The sequence below is a fragment of the Salvelinus alpinus genome, chromosome 27, assembly GCF_045679555.1.
Source record: "Salvelinus alpinus chromosome 27, SLU_Salpinus.1, whole genome shotgun sequence".
NCBI classification, from domain to species: domain Eukaryota; kingdom Metazoa; phylum Chordata; class Actinopteri; order Salmoniformes; family Salmonidae; genus Salvelinus; species Salvelinus alpinus.
This window is the reverse complement of record NC_092112.1, coordinates 40226223-40241853: the sequence shown is the minus strand read 5'-3', so window position 1 is coordinate 40241853 and position 15631 is coordinate 40226223.

The window sequence follows — 15631 nt, the reverse complement described above, 5'->3', positions numbered from 1 at the left end:
ATTGAAACTTAACTGTGTCCTTACAGGAGCTGTCCTGTGCTGAAAATTATTCCAGAATATAGGCAAAAAATTATTCCAGAATATAGGCGAAAGAGATAAGAAATGTTCTGCAGCCTATTATGTATTTAAGTGTTTGTATTCTGTTTTCCTTGTGTTATGTATTTCAAGTGTTTTCCCGTGCTATTTTGTATGTAATGTTTGATTAAATAAATTCTGCATTTCTTCAGTTTGTGTAAACTGTGAGCAAGAATAAGTAAAGCCAAATTCAAAGTCGCTCGTTCCCTCATTCGCTATTGAAAGTATCAAGGTGATCTAAAAATAGGATATGATGACAATGGTTTTCGTAATTGCTCAACAAATTATTGCAGCCTAATGGCAGGCAGGAATTGAGCTTCAAGTAGGCCTACAGATATTCTACAAATAAACAATTTAAGTAATTAAAATAATTAACCATAATTATTGGTTAGGCTACAGTGAAATGTGTGAGCTTTTAGATAATAGTAGTCTATAGGCCTAACAGAATATTGAAGCGGCTCAGATGTAGCCTACTAGGTAGGTCTATCGATTGCACATACATGAAAGTGATGTCAATATTTTGGCTTAAAATCTAGATATTATACTGAACAAAAATATAAACGCAACATGCAACAATTTTAAAAGATTTTACTGAGTTACAGTTCATTTAAGGAAATCAGTCAATTTAAAAAAAAATATTAGGCCCTAATCTACGGATTTCACATGGCTGGGAATACAGATATGCATCTGTTGGTCACAAATAATGTTAAAAAAGAGGTGGTGGCATGGATGAGAAAACCAGTCAGTATCTAGTGTGACCGCAGAGTTGATCAGGCTGTTGATTGTGGCCTGTGGAATGTTATCCCAATCCTCTTCAAAGGCTGTGCAAAGTTGCTGGATATTGGCGGTAACTGGAACATGCTGTCGTACATGTCAATTCAGAGCATCCCAAACATGCTTAATGTGTGACATCTCTGGTGAGTATGCAGACCATGGAAGAACTGGGCCATTTTCAGCTTCCAGGTATTGTGTACAGATTCTTGCAACATGGGGCTGTGCATTATCATGCTGAAACATGAGGTAATGGTGAATGGCATGACAATGGGCCTCAGGATCTCGTCACGGTATCTCAATGCATTCAAATTGCCATCGATAAAATGCAATTGTGTTTGTTGTCCATAGCTTATGCCTGCCCATAACATAACCCCATACACATGGTATGCTGCTGTTAGGCCGGTTGGACATTAAAAAAGACGGTTTTGGGAAATGTTACAACGATGAACTTCGCCTTAAGATGCTTTTGGGAAACCAGGGGCCAGAACATTAAAGAGCGACTGTCCCTTAAAAGATACTTCTCATTTTGAAAATGGCCCATGTGGCATGGATATGAATCGGAAACATTTGTTCTAGTGTCAAAATTGACTACAAAGTGTAAATAGGATAATTTTGGTCATATAGTCAGTCTCGACTAATACTGTGTTTTGTGAGATTATAGGAAAAAATGGAATGTCACGGAATGACGGAAACCGTAACAGTTTTCCGTGGGTTGGGTTTATTTAGACGACCACATCAAACCACACCCCGAAACCAACTCACATTTGAATTCTCTCATGGCCGATAGCATCTCTTAATAGCATTTCTTAATTAACCAAATCTAAAACATGGCCAAATCAGGAAGTGCAGTTCGCTGTCGCCCAAAAATGCCTCTATTGGCGAAAGCTGAGAATCTACCTGATGTTGACAGATATCAGTCAGTCTTCAGAGCGTGACACACGCCACGGGAGCAAGGCTTTCAGTCCTTGCAGTCCTACTTGTGTGAGTTTAAAAAGAGGAGACATCAATTAATTTCCATTGACGTGTGATGGAGGATTTAATGTTCCACAATGTCTCCCGTCTTCTGACATTTTAACTCTGTTCAAGTTATCTGGAGAAACTCGGAGGAGGAGGAGGCTAATGACAAGAACTACTGTACTTAAAATCAACGTTTTAGATACTACTGTATGCTGAAATAAATGTGCTATTTTAGACTGCTTTTTACAACATTGGTCTGATGTTTGAATTCAAAACGACATCAACACACCAACTAATGCCAGCGATAAATTAAGAAGTAAAGTAAAGAGTTTGCCAAAGTAATTATTTAAGCAAAAAACAAGTGGAAGTGTGCGACTGAAGTGTTGAAAACTTGGAGGTGACAACATAAAACTATTCATAAATGTGCAGTTTGCAGCCAGCTGAAGAGCAATAACAGAAAAGTCAACCAGACAAAGCAAATGCAACAAATCCAACTGAGTCAGTAAACCAGGCCAAAATAAGTAAACTCTTTATCCTACAGTCCTCAGAGATTATCATTCCTTGATACTGCTCCAGGTAAGAAGACTACCAAAATATGAACAACAAAAAGACCCCCTCCCCCCTCATATTTTGATGCTCGTAAAAATCCTTCAGACCAAATGCCTAAAATGGAGTGTGATGTGTAACTAAAAAAGTATTGACCATACTGTATCACTTCCTAGGAGCAACACATACTGTACATATTTAACAATTTTACGGAAGCCATGCCCTAATATGTTGGGAAATATTTTATTATAGATGTTCAACAAAATTACATTTTTGTTTTACCTACACTACTCTATTAAATCCTATTTAGACATATTTAATTGTCAGAGGTGTCACAGTCTACAGCTGTGACAGTCTGACAGTGGATATGATCAGAGATATCACAAATATCACCCTGTCACAGACAGACACCCAGACTCTGCGGGAAATCTGACTGCAGATGGAGCTTCCACAGTTCCACATATAGAGTGCATTCGGAATGTATTCAGACCCATTGACTTTTTCCTCATTTTGTTATGTTACAGCCTTACTCTAAAATTGATTAAATACTTTTTTTCCCTCATCAATCTACACACAATACCACATAATGACAAAGCACCCTTTGCTATGAAACTCAAAATTGAGCTCAGGTTAGGGCTGTTGCGATGACTGTCTTACCGCCACACCGGTGGTCACGAGTCATAAAAGGCAACCAGATTCTACGTGACCGTTTAGTCATGGTAATTAGGCTTCTCCAAGCTCTGATGCTGCTGATGGTCATTAGTAGCCTACCAAACTTGCTAACTGCCTGGTACTCAGCACTCTATTGTCCCTCTAATCACTCTGACATCAATGTAAATGTAATCAAAAATCTAGTCAAACACTTCATGAGGGCCCATGAGCTCATGTTGCGCAACATTTCTATAGGCTATGCAATTGCGAGAGAAAACAGAGTGATGGCCTCTATTAAAAAGAGGAGGATCCCATCAGCTTTTTATACAGTAGGTGCTATATTTATTTCTCAACTTTCCTAATGTTAAGCACATTGCTTATCTTTACAACAGGAGTATAGCCTACCTGGTTGGCATGAAAATGAACCATGGGAAAGCGTCCTCCATTCACTATTTAAGTGCATAGATGACATGTATTTTTTCCCTGCTCCTGTTTTGAGACAGGTGCATGATAATGGTCCATTCAAAATCAAATCAAATTTCACACATGTATGTAAAGACAAGACTAAATCAAGAATAGTTTGATGTATGACAATATTACTTGTGAATTACATATTAGTATAAGGCAAAACACAATGCCTTTTCTTGCGACTTTTTCTAATCATAGTCACACACCTCATGTAGCATAGCCCATAGACCTATGTGTTTTGATAAGGTTTGTATCACAACTAATGTGGCCAAATAACTTTTTAAAATCAAGCATATGAATCGGCTTTACAAGGGGTGTAGAGCCTAACTGGCATACATAAGGCGCTACAGAGGGTAGTGCGTATAGCCCAGTACATCACTGGGGCCAAGCTTCCTGCCATCCAGGACATATATACCAGGTGGTGTCAGAGGAAAGCCCAAAAAATTGTCAAAGAATCCAGTCACCCAAGTCATAAACTGTTCTCTCTGCTACCTCACGGCAGGTGGGAGCGGAGTGCCAAGTCTAGGACGAAAATGCTCGTTAACAGCTTTTACCCCCAAGCCATAAGACTGCTGAACAATTAATCAAATGGCCACCCAGACTATTTGCGTTGACCACCCCCCCCCCCCCTTGTTTTTACACTGCTGCTACAAGCTGTTTATTATCTATGCATAGTCAATTTACCCTGAACTACATGTACAAATTACCTCGACTAATCTGTACCCCCGCACATTGACTTGGTACCGGTACCACCTATATATAGCCTCATTATTGTTATTTTATTGTGCTAATTTTTTTCATTTTTTCATTTCGTTTATTTAGTCAATATTTTCTTAACTCTATTTTCTTAAAACTGCTTTGTTGGTTAAGGGCTTGTAAGTAAGCATTTCATGGTAAAGTCTACAGCTGTTGTACAGTATTCAGCGCATGTAACAAATACAATTTGATTTGATTTGTGAGAGTTCCAAATTTGAGTTCCAAATTTGGGGAAGATAATTTTCAACATAAAATGCACCTTTATAATAAAAGCATTACATGCATAATGGCATTTGCGGTCACTTTTGATAATGGTGTTTTCCCGCTAATGCAACTCAGAGTATGTTATTCTGTTCTTCTGAAATAGATTACATTTTCTTTGTATCATGTTTCTTTAGATCTGTCTAAAATAAATAATGGATTTATTGTGAAGGTGTAGGCTATATTACATGGATTTATTAGACTTTTTAAAATGTAGATGTTCCAAAGGTCTGCATCAGTGGCTTGTAGGCTATGTGTGGAAGCCAGGAGATGTTAAATGTGTTTAAGTTCATTAACGGTCAATTACTGTGAGGCCAACAGTTATTTGCTTGACAATCACCGGCTGACAAAATATCGTGACAACCACAGCCCTAGCTCAGGTGCATCCTGTTTCCATTGATTATCCTTGAGATGTTTCTACAACTTGATTGGAGTCCACATGTGGTAAATTAAACTGATCGGACATGATTTGGCAATGGCAACAAGGTCCCACAGTTGACAGTGTATGTCAGAGAAAAAAACAAGTCATGAGGTTAGAGGAATTGTCCGTAGAGCTCAGAGACAGGATTGTGTTGAGGCACAGATCTGGGGAAGGGTACCAAAAAATGTCTGCTGCATTGAAAGTCCCCAAGAACACAGTGGCCTCCATCATTCTTAAATTGAAGACGTTTGGAACCACAAAGACTCTTCCTAGAGCTGGTCGCCCGGCCAAACTGAGCAATCGGGGGAGAAGGACCTTGGTCAGGGAGGTGACCAAGAACCCGATGGTCACTCTGACAGAGCTACAGAGTTCCTCTGTGGAGATGGGAGAACCTTCCAGAAGGAAAACCATCTCTGCAGCACTCCACCAATCAGGCCATTATGGTAGAGTGCCAGACGGAAGCCACTCATGACAGCCCGCTTGGAGTTTGCCAAAAGGCACCAAAAGGACTCTCAGATCAAATGAACCAAGATGATTTTGTCTAATGAAACCAACATTGAACTCTTTGGTCTCAATTCCAAGCGTCATGTCTGGAGGAAACCTGGTATCATCCCTACTGTGAAGCATGGAGGTGGCAGCATCGTGCTGTTGGGGTGTTTTAAAGCGGCAAGGACTGGGACACCTGCTCCAGAGCACTCAGGACCTCAGACTTGGGCGAAGGTTCACCTTCCAACAGGACAACGAGCCAAAGCACACAGCCAAGACTACACAGGAGTGGCTTCGGGACAAGTCACTGAATGTCCTTGAGTCGCCCAGCCCGGACTTGAACCCGATCAAACATCTCTGGAACGATCTGAAAATACCTGTGCAGCGACACTCCCCATCCAACTTCTGCAGAGAAGAATTGGAGAAACTCCCCAAATACAGGTGTGCTAAGCTTGTTAGTGTCATACCCAAGAAGACTCGAGGCTGTAATCGCTACCAAAGGTGGATCAACAAAGTTCTGAGTAAAGGGTATGAATACTTAATTTTATTATACATTGCAAAAAAAAGGGTTTTGCTTTGTCATTATGGAGTATTTTGTGTAGATTGATGAGGGAAAAAAAGAGTTAATCAATTTTAGAATAAGGCTGTAACTTACAACATTTGGAAAAAGTGAAGGCGTCTGAATAATTTCCGAATGCGCTGTACTTTCTAATTCCACACTTCCATTCTACCATCGTTCAGCAGGCAAATGTACTCAATATCTTTCAGGGTGGTGTGTGTGGGTGGAGCTGGTGTTTCCTTTCAGACGTTTTGGCTGTGTTGGTTTGTGCTGTGAGTGCTATGGGCTTCGAGTGTGTTGGTTCAGGCCTGCTGGGAGTGCCTACTTCGCTTTCTTTAATCATGCCACAAACGCCATTATTCAACCTAACAACACTGCAATTAATTTCTATGCCTGTGTCAGGACCCTCTGGGAAATTTGTCCTGTTATTGCCTTTCTGACTGTGTATTTTCTTTCTCTTTCCACTCTTGAATACCAGACTAGCAAAAAATAAGTCTCAGCCAGGAGTTTTTCTTGACACTGTTTCATAATGGCTCCGTTATGGCAGGGTTTTCCAAAGTCAGTCCGGAGCACACTGGACATACCTAAAGGATTTGATGTGAAATTAGCTCTGGAGGCAACAACAGAACGTCATGGAGAGAAGAAAGTAACGCGCAAAACCGCCCTGAAATGGAGAAGAGCCTGTAGATGTTACATTAGATAACCTAATGTCCTCTGTACATGTAGCCTATAGCTTAAGTAGTGTTCTTTCAGCAAAAACAAAGGTTTTCTGTTCTCACACCTTCACCTCTGAACTTTAGTTTGTCCTTAGCATTTTAGTTTCAGCAGAAGCTGATTTTCAAAGTCAATTGACTCTTTGCAGTAAAGCGCAGTCCAACACAGCTAAAAATACACTTACAAGCTGCAGAGGCAGGCAGTCCTGTGTTCAGTTTGAGAGACAGAATGAAGCAGGTCCATATTGTCTGACACACAGGCAAGGTACCCATCCATCTTCCCTGTACCTTGTGACCTTTTGGGCATCAGTGATGAGAAGAAATCCTCTTCATCAGATGAATGTTGTTCTGTATCGTCCTCTGTGTCAAGATGATGCTTCAGGTAACCAAACCTGCATAGTGGCAAATACACAACATACACATTTTGAATATTTCTGTCATTTCTGCTTTATGTGGCAACTTAGTTCATCATATCACTGACACTACAATAGCCTGAACACAGACTTTGCATACTTTTTATTCTCAGATACTGAGACTGAAGAGAGTTTGTCAGATTTTATCAGACCTAAAAAGTTGTCCCCATAGTGAGTCCATGCAGTTTCTGCTCAGTGAGTCTCCCCATGTACCTGTGGTTTTGGGATGGCTCCAGAGGCACAACCCCCTTATTGATTGGGCTACGGGTTCTGTCCTGGGTTGGAGCCCATTCTGTCACACGCATTGTCTCAAGGCGGTGTAGCCTTCCCTTTTAAGTCCTCCTGCGGGCTTGGGAAAAGCCTGATACCTCTCAGCCTTTCCCGTTGAGTACCACAACTTCCGGGAGGTTTTCAACAAGGCCCGCGCCACATCTCTTCCTTCGCATTGACCCTACGACTGCGCCATTGACCTCTATCCCGGTCATCCAGGTATATGCCCGGGTAGGATGCTAGGTGGCGCCCCAGGTACTGTCACATCCTGATCTGTTTCACCTGTCTTGTGCTTGTCTCCACCCCCAACCAGGTGTCTCCTATTTTTCCCCATTATCTCCTGTGTATTTGGTTGGCGTTCAAGTCAAAGTAGGCCTTCTGGGCCTTCCCAGAGAGATAGAATGCCAAAAGACTGGCCCACCTGTGCTTGGGCCATCCTTCCCTGTGCGCAGTCCTCTCGAAGGTGCACAAATACATCTCCACATCATCTTCTGCCATTAACATAACCAGGAACTGATTCGGGCTAGACTCCTGAGCCATCCCAGCCTTGAACTGGGCTACCTCCGCTACCAATCTGAGGTTTTGTTGGCACTGCCCCTCCAGTGATTGCTCCTGGAGAACCTGTTGCTTCTGCTGGCTGAGGATAAATAGAGCCACCAGTTCCTTCATGGAAATCTCTGCACGCTCGACCAACGGCACCCAAAGTTACTGAGATGCCCGCCTTCTCCACCATATGTGGTACACAATGGGTTGTTGGTTTTATATTGCAGAGATTAACACAGAGTCAGGGAGGTTCTAGTCAGAAAACACAACTTTACTAGGCAACAAAATAAACATAACAATAAAACAATGTAGGTTTGGCTTGGTCCTTCTTCTCAGGTTCTGCTCCATGTCTCCCCTCGCGGTGTGCCACGGTGCTCCCTTTATTTGGCCTGCACAGCTGGTTGTCACTCTCCCCAAATTACCTTTACTTCGAGCCATCAGCGTCGGGGTGCCCAGCCCGTGTACTCCAAGCAGAAGGAGCCAACGTCGCGGCACGTACCTCCCTTCTATCACCAACCCCCGGGGTAAACCTCCCAGGATACCACAGCAGAAAGACACATTTTAATTCCATCTTTCATCGAATCAGATGGCTTTTTCTTCACAAAAACATTTGATATTGCCAATTATTTTAATGATTACTTAACTGGCAAATAGTGCCATCGTATTCATGCATTGAAAGTTAGAACTTGGAAATGTATGGTTATCGCTCAATAATGACCAACCTGGCATTGACAACTTAGATGGAAAGCTACTAAGGGTGGTAGCTAACTCTATAGCCACTCCTATCTGTCATATCTTTAATCTGAGCCTAGATACATGTATTTGTCTTCAGGCCTGGAGGGAAGCCAAAGTAATTAAGCATCCCAAGAGTGGTAAAGCGGCCTTTACTGGGTCTAGCAGCATACCTATTAGCTTGCTGCCAGCTCTTAGCAAACTGTTGGGGGAAAAAATTGTGCAATGCTATTCCTATGTAAACAAATTAACCACAGACTTTTGGAATGCTTATAGAGAAGGGCAGTCAACATGTACTGCACTGATGATTGGTTGAAATGAATTGATAAGAAGATTGTGGGAGCTGTACTGTCAGATTTCAGTGCAGCCTTTGATATTATTGACCATAACCTGTTGAAAAAATGTATGTATTATGTCTTTTCAACCTCTGCCATATTGTGGATTCAGAACTATCTGTCTAATATATCTCAAAGGGTTTTCTTTAATAGAAATTTCTCTAATGTCAAACATGTAAAGTGTGGTGTACCACAGTGCATCTCTCTAGGCCCTCTACTCTTTTCTATTTTTGCCAATGACCTGCCACTGGCATTAAACAAAGCATGTGTGTCCAGGTATGCATATTTTTCAACCACGTACCCATCAGCAACCACAGTTAATGAAGTGATTGAAATCCTTAACAAAGAGTTGCAGTCTGATTTGGTATGGGTGGCCAGTAAAAAACTAAGGGAATTATTTGTACCAAATACAATGCTCTAAGTTCTAGACCTCAGTTGAATATGGTAATGAATGGTGTGGCTGTTGAACAAGTTGAGGAGACTAAATTACTCGGTGTTACCTTAGATTGTAAACTGTCATGGTCAAAACATATAGATTCAATGATTGTAAAGATAGGGAGAGGTCAGTCCGTAATAAAGAGATGTTATGCTTTTTTTGACACCACACTCCAAAAAGCAAGTCCTGCAGGCTCTAGTTTAGTCTTATCTTGATTATTGTCCAGTGGTCGAGTGGTGCAAGGAAAGACCTAGTTAAGCTGCAGCTGGCCCAGAACAGTGGCAATTCTTGCTATTCATTGTTATCAGAGGGCTGTTATAAATACTGTGCATTCCAGTCTCTATTGGCTAAAAGTTGAGGAGAGACTGACTGCATCACTTCTTTTTACAAGAAACATTAACCTTTCTGCGCACAGATCCCGATTATGGGATGATTTCCCTAAACAACCGTTGAATTGCAGGGCGCCAAATTCAAAAATATTACAAAAAATATTTATAATCATGCAATCACAAGTGAAATATACCAAAACACAGATTAGCTTGTTGTTAATCCACCTATCATGTCAGATTTTGAAAATATGCTTTCCAGAGAAAGAAATCCAAGCTTTTGTGAGTGTATCAATCAATGCTACAACAGCTAGCCCCAAATTAGCATGGTCACGAAAGTCAGAAAAGCAATACAATTAATCGCTTACCTTTGATAATCTTCGGATGTTTGCACTCATGAGACTCCCAGTTACACAACAAATGTTAATTTTGTTCAATAAATATTACTTTTATAAGAAAAAAACGCTGTTTGGGTTGCGCGTTATGTTCAGTAAACTACAGCCTCGTTCCGTTCGACGAACATTCCAAAAAGTATCTGTAATGGTCGTAGAAACATGTCAAATGTTTTTTATAATCAATCCCCAGGTTGTTTTTAACAAACACAATCAATAATATTTCAACCGGACCGTAACCTATTCAATAAGAGAGAAAAGGAAAATGGAGAGCTCCCCTCTCGCGCGCAGGAATTATTCAGAGGACACCTGACTACTTTTGAAAAATCTTGTTCATTTTTCAAAATAAAAGCCTGAAACTATGTCTAAAGCCTGGTCACAGCCTGAGGAAGCCATTGGAAAAGGAATCTGGTTGATACCCCTTTAAATGGAAGAAAGACTGGCCAGAAAACACAGATTAAAAAATATATATATATAACTTCCGGGTTATATTTTCTCAGGTTTTCGCCTGCAGAATCAGTTTTGTTATACTCACAGACAATATTTTGACAGTTTTGGAAACTTTGGAGTGTTTTCTATCCAAATCTGTAAATTATATGCATATTGTACGATCTGGACCTGAGAAATAGTCCGTTTACCTTGGGAACGTTATAAAAATAAAAAATAAATCTGACCCCTAGCGTCAAGAAGTTTAATGTATTGAAAATCCCAAATGGTTTGCAAGATCAATTTACACACAGGTCTGAGACACACACACACACACACACACACACACACACACACACACACACACACACACACACACACACACACACACACACACACACACACACACACACTTACCCCACCAGTCAGGCCACAAGGGGTCTTTTCACAGTCCCAAAATCCAGAACAAATTCAAAAAAAGCATACAGTATTATATAGAGCCATTATTGCATTGAACTCTGTTCCATTTCATATTGCTCAAATAAACAGCAAACCTGGTTTAAAAAAAACAGATGAAGCAACACCTCATGCCCTAATGCCTCTCCCCTATTTGACCTAGATCATTTGTGTGTATGTATTGATATGTAGGCTATGTGTGCCTTTAAAAATGATGTATGTAGTTCGGTCTTTGAGCTGTTCCTGTCTATTAATCTTCTGTGTTATGTCATGTTTTGTGTGGGCCCCAGGAAGAGTGCTGCTTTGCAACAGCTAATGGCAATCCTAATAAAATAGCAAATACAACCACCAACTGTTTCCTTGTTGAGATTCAATGGGCACATGCCCATTTGCACTGAGTTACCATCATAGAGCATCAGCAATGAGCAAACAGTCGATGGTTGTATTTGATTAACTTTTATGGAAAAAGGCTGGATTTCAGCAAACAAAGTATTGACCTTGGGCTAATCTATATAATCAGAGCTGAATTCCACAAAGCGTGGGCTCTGCTCCACTCTGTTGATCAGAAACAGTACAGTACACAGCAAAACATCTCTAAATACTGTATGTCATGACCAAGCAAGCTAACATTAGCTAGCTCGCCTAATGTTGTTAGCTAGCTCAGATAACTTACACGGGTAGCTAGCCACCACCACCACAACCTACCTCATCACGTAACCAGTCATGTCCGCTACATATACCAGCTGCTTAAACCATCCATAGCAATATTTTGATCATCCATAGCTAGCTAGTTATCATACCTCTACAATGTTTCCTCAAGTTTTTGTAGGCTGCCACCTCCGCCATCCTGGGTAAGCAAAGTTTGCATTGCATCGCCTCTCCTGTGCTTGAAGGAGGAGAATTACTCAGTCTCCTCCGTCTTCATTGTTTTCACACACTCTTACATGCTATGTCTCGAACTAAACTAAGTTGTTTTTGCCTTTTCCGACTATCATTGTTCAGTTTGTATTCACAGCTTGATTTGATTGGCCTGTATTGGTGTTAGGCATGACATTTGGTTTGATTGGTAACTGACTAAACAACGATGAGTCTTTTTTCTGGCTCTGAGGGGCTTTCGCAAACGTTCTGTGCTTTCGTGATCTACAATTATGGATAGCCTACAAAAAGTGTACTCTAACGAATGTTTCTAAAAAGGGTAGCGAAGTACAATACTTAATTCAAAACATATTTAAGTAAAAGTTAAATGACTGACTTCGGAAAGTACTCAGACAATTCAGTAATACAGTAGAGTATTTGTAATTTGTTACTTCCAACCTTGGCGCTAACCCTGCTCCGGAGCAGTGTCAGCTAGCCATGGGCTAAGGTCAGTGCTATCCCACTTTAAAATGGGCAAGTGTGAATAGTCGCTTAACCCCAGGATAAAATGTATCTTAGTCCATTGCCAAAGAGGCTGGGCTATGTGCAGTGTGAGCTATTGTGTAGATTTGAACAAAATGCATTACATGTATGAGCTGTGGATTTAATATACTGAACAAACATCAAATACCTGCAGAGTAAAATGACTCCATTTTTCCATGGGGCAGAGGTAAAAGTTTGCAGTTTTACAACTAATTTCCTGCAATTCTACCCATTTTGCCACGGGTTGGAGAGACATTATTGCTATTTTAAAGCACATTTCCTGGGGAAAGGCCATACGGACACGGCGGTTGCCCAAATTGATGACCTATGTTGCGCAGCTCAGAGTGAAGATTAATGGAAATACAACCACCAAAAATATGATCTGGGTTAGGGGCCCCCTAGTGCCGCTTATATTGCTTATGCCTGGAGCCCACCCCTGTGTGTTTGTGTGTGTGTTCATCTGCCAAACATCTGTTTTAATCTCAGAGTTTGTGTATGTTTTGGTATTTACACAGCAGGCGCAGGTCAAGACAACAACTGTCAATTAAGACAATTTGTCTCGAGTATGTGTTCTAACCGCATGATCATTATTTACCTTAATGTGCTTCCTTACTTCTTTCCTATCTACATCACTTACTAGATGGATTTATTTGGACAAACATACCCCTGAACATCAATTTCAAAAGTAGGCCATCAACGGTGAAGTTGCTCATACACAAAATGTGTCCGCCTACAGAGTGCAAAAAGCACACAGAATTGGACACGCCATCTTCCAAACCCTCAATCAACCTTATTAACTCCATACTGGTCTTCAATAGAATTCAATAGTTATTTCAACACATGACGTCATAGAATGTGTAATCCTTGCTCTTTCCGTCGTTCCGTTGTAATTACGAGGACTAGGTGTTTTAAATGGCTCCATAAAATGCTTTTAATTTTAAAAGGTAAGGGCTCAGAACCCAATTAGGCCAACCCATGAAGAGTGTGCTGTTAGCCTGCCGCTAAATAAGTCAATTATAAACCAGAGGAAGAGAAGGGGAAAAAGAGCTACATGGGATTTAGCCACCTGAAGTGATGAAGTGGAACAGCGGCTATTTGCCTGAGCAGATTTTCATGGGGTATTAAGAACTGACATTAATTGAGTGCAAATTCCCGAAAAGTAGATTCCATCAATTAAATCTGATTTAAACGGTCCCCGCAAATGTGGCATTTAGGCTCCAGAAATGTGTATTAAAGTGAGGTTTAATAGCAGGGACAGATACAGGGTTAGCCAATTTGTAATGTTGAGCAAAATCGAGCTATTTTAACTATTCATTCCAGTGCTATTATCAAGAAGGTGAACAGACTGTTGGAACTCTCCTATTCTGTGACATTCTGAATATGACCAAGATTAACCTTTTTGTTAACTCTTGATCTTCAATTCATGCCTAGGCGTTTACCAGACATTTCTGTGGAAAAGCCTCCTTTCTGAGCTCATATTTTTTAGTAATATTTTTTTTATTCATCTTTCACTGTTGGCGGTAGGTGAACTTGTATCAGAAGCCCTGAGCGGGAGATCTCGGCTTTCATTTTGACTGCGAAAGTGATCTTGACTCAAAGGTTGGCGACCAGTGGACTAAAGCATTGTTGGAGTAACTATTGAGGGTAATTCCAATGTGTTAGAGATAGATAGCATGGATCTGCATGGACTGATGATCTGTTTACATATTCCGTGGACCCTGCGATGTCAAGGTCTGCTATGGCTATTGATTTTCTCTCTGAATAGCTAATACATCTTGTGACCTTGGTAACATATGTCAGTGAGATGTGAGAGAGGGGTGAATGATGCATTAACAACTAATCAAAACAAACAAAGCAACAAACAGCTTAGGTAAATAATGAAACGTTGCAGATTGGCAATGAGGTTGTGACCTGTTTGTTCTTTAGTGGAGGGATGGGAGGCTGGGGTGCCATTTTAAATTAATTACTTCATTTGGTCAAGATGGCTAAGGATGAACTAACCAATTTGGGGATTTAAGAAATAGAGACTCTGGCAGTACAGGTAACATATAGACACACCCGCCACGCTGACGAACACACGTATGCATTTTTAGTAGTCAAAATATAAAGGTGATTTTGGATCCCAAAATGGCTTTCGTGCACACAGTACGTGGATCTCTGTCTCTCTGAGCCTCCAGAAGGATTTACTCAAAACTTAAAGCGATACTTCAGGATTTTGGCAAATGTGCCCTTTATCTACTTCCCCATTGTCAGATGAACTCGTGGTTATCCTTTCTATGTCTCTGTGTCCAGTATGAAGGAAGTTAGAGGTCATTTTGCGATCCAATGCTAACTAGCGAAGTATCCCTTTAATTGTTTAATCATATTTCTTTTCTTATTTTATAAATGTTCATTGTCTCAGTACATTCTGTCAGTCCATTGCCAGCTCAGGTCAAAGGGAGTATTGATTTACAGCTTTTTCCTAATCACGTAGGTAACATTTCCATTGGGGCTGTGTTTTTACGCATTTTTCATAGCCTTCTCAGGAAAATTTCCTTAACAGCTCTAATTAAGCAGAAGGCCAGTAGCTAAACATCACCTCTCAGCCGTGTGTGTGTGAACAACTGGCCCTGGCTGACACCATAAATAAGGGAATGGGATCAACAAAAATGCATAAATTATCTAATCAAACCAGACATAAAGGACTTGTTCCGACATGCATCATTCTAACACATTTATGAAAGCTTATGATGGGACTTGGAGGATACTTTTCTCAGTATGTGAACTGTTTGAAATAATATTTCCTCATACATTTGCTTATAAATGATTTGTGAAGAATGCATTAAACAATTATAAAGTGGGATAGAAAAGTATCACTTGGAATATTTTCCCGTTGTTGGTGTTAGTGGTACGAGACAACAATACTTTGAAAGATAGATTTCTAACCACTCTTAAACCTCCTCTCCTTCGCACTTAACACACACCCCCACACGTCGGCATGCATATTACATTGTTTTTTTCCAAACCAGCTCAATTCCACTGATGTGTATGTGCTATAAGTGCCAGCACAGTACCATGTGCAATGATTTAGCCGCTGTCTGCACCAGCCAGCAGTCCCCTCCTTCCCCATCCTTCTCTCCACTACTCTAGTCTCGCCCTACACACACACACACACACACACACGGTCGATCTAATAAGCGACAATGGTCGGATCAGGAGTGTGTAACCATTAGCTGTGAGAGAGGGGGACATTCTTCT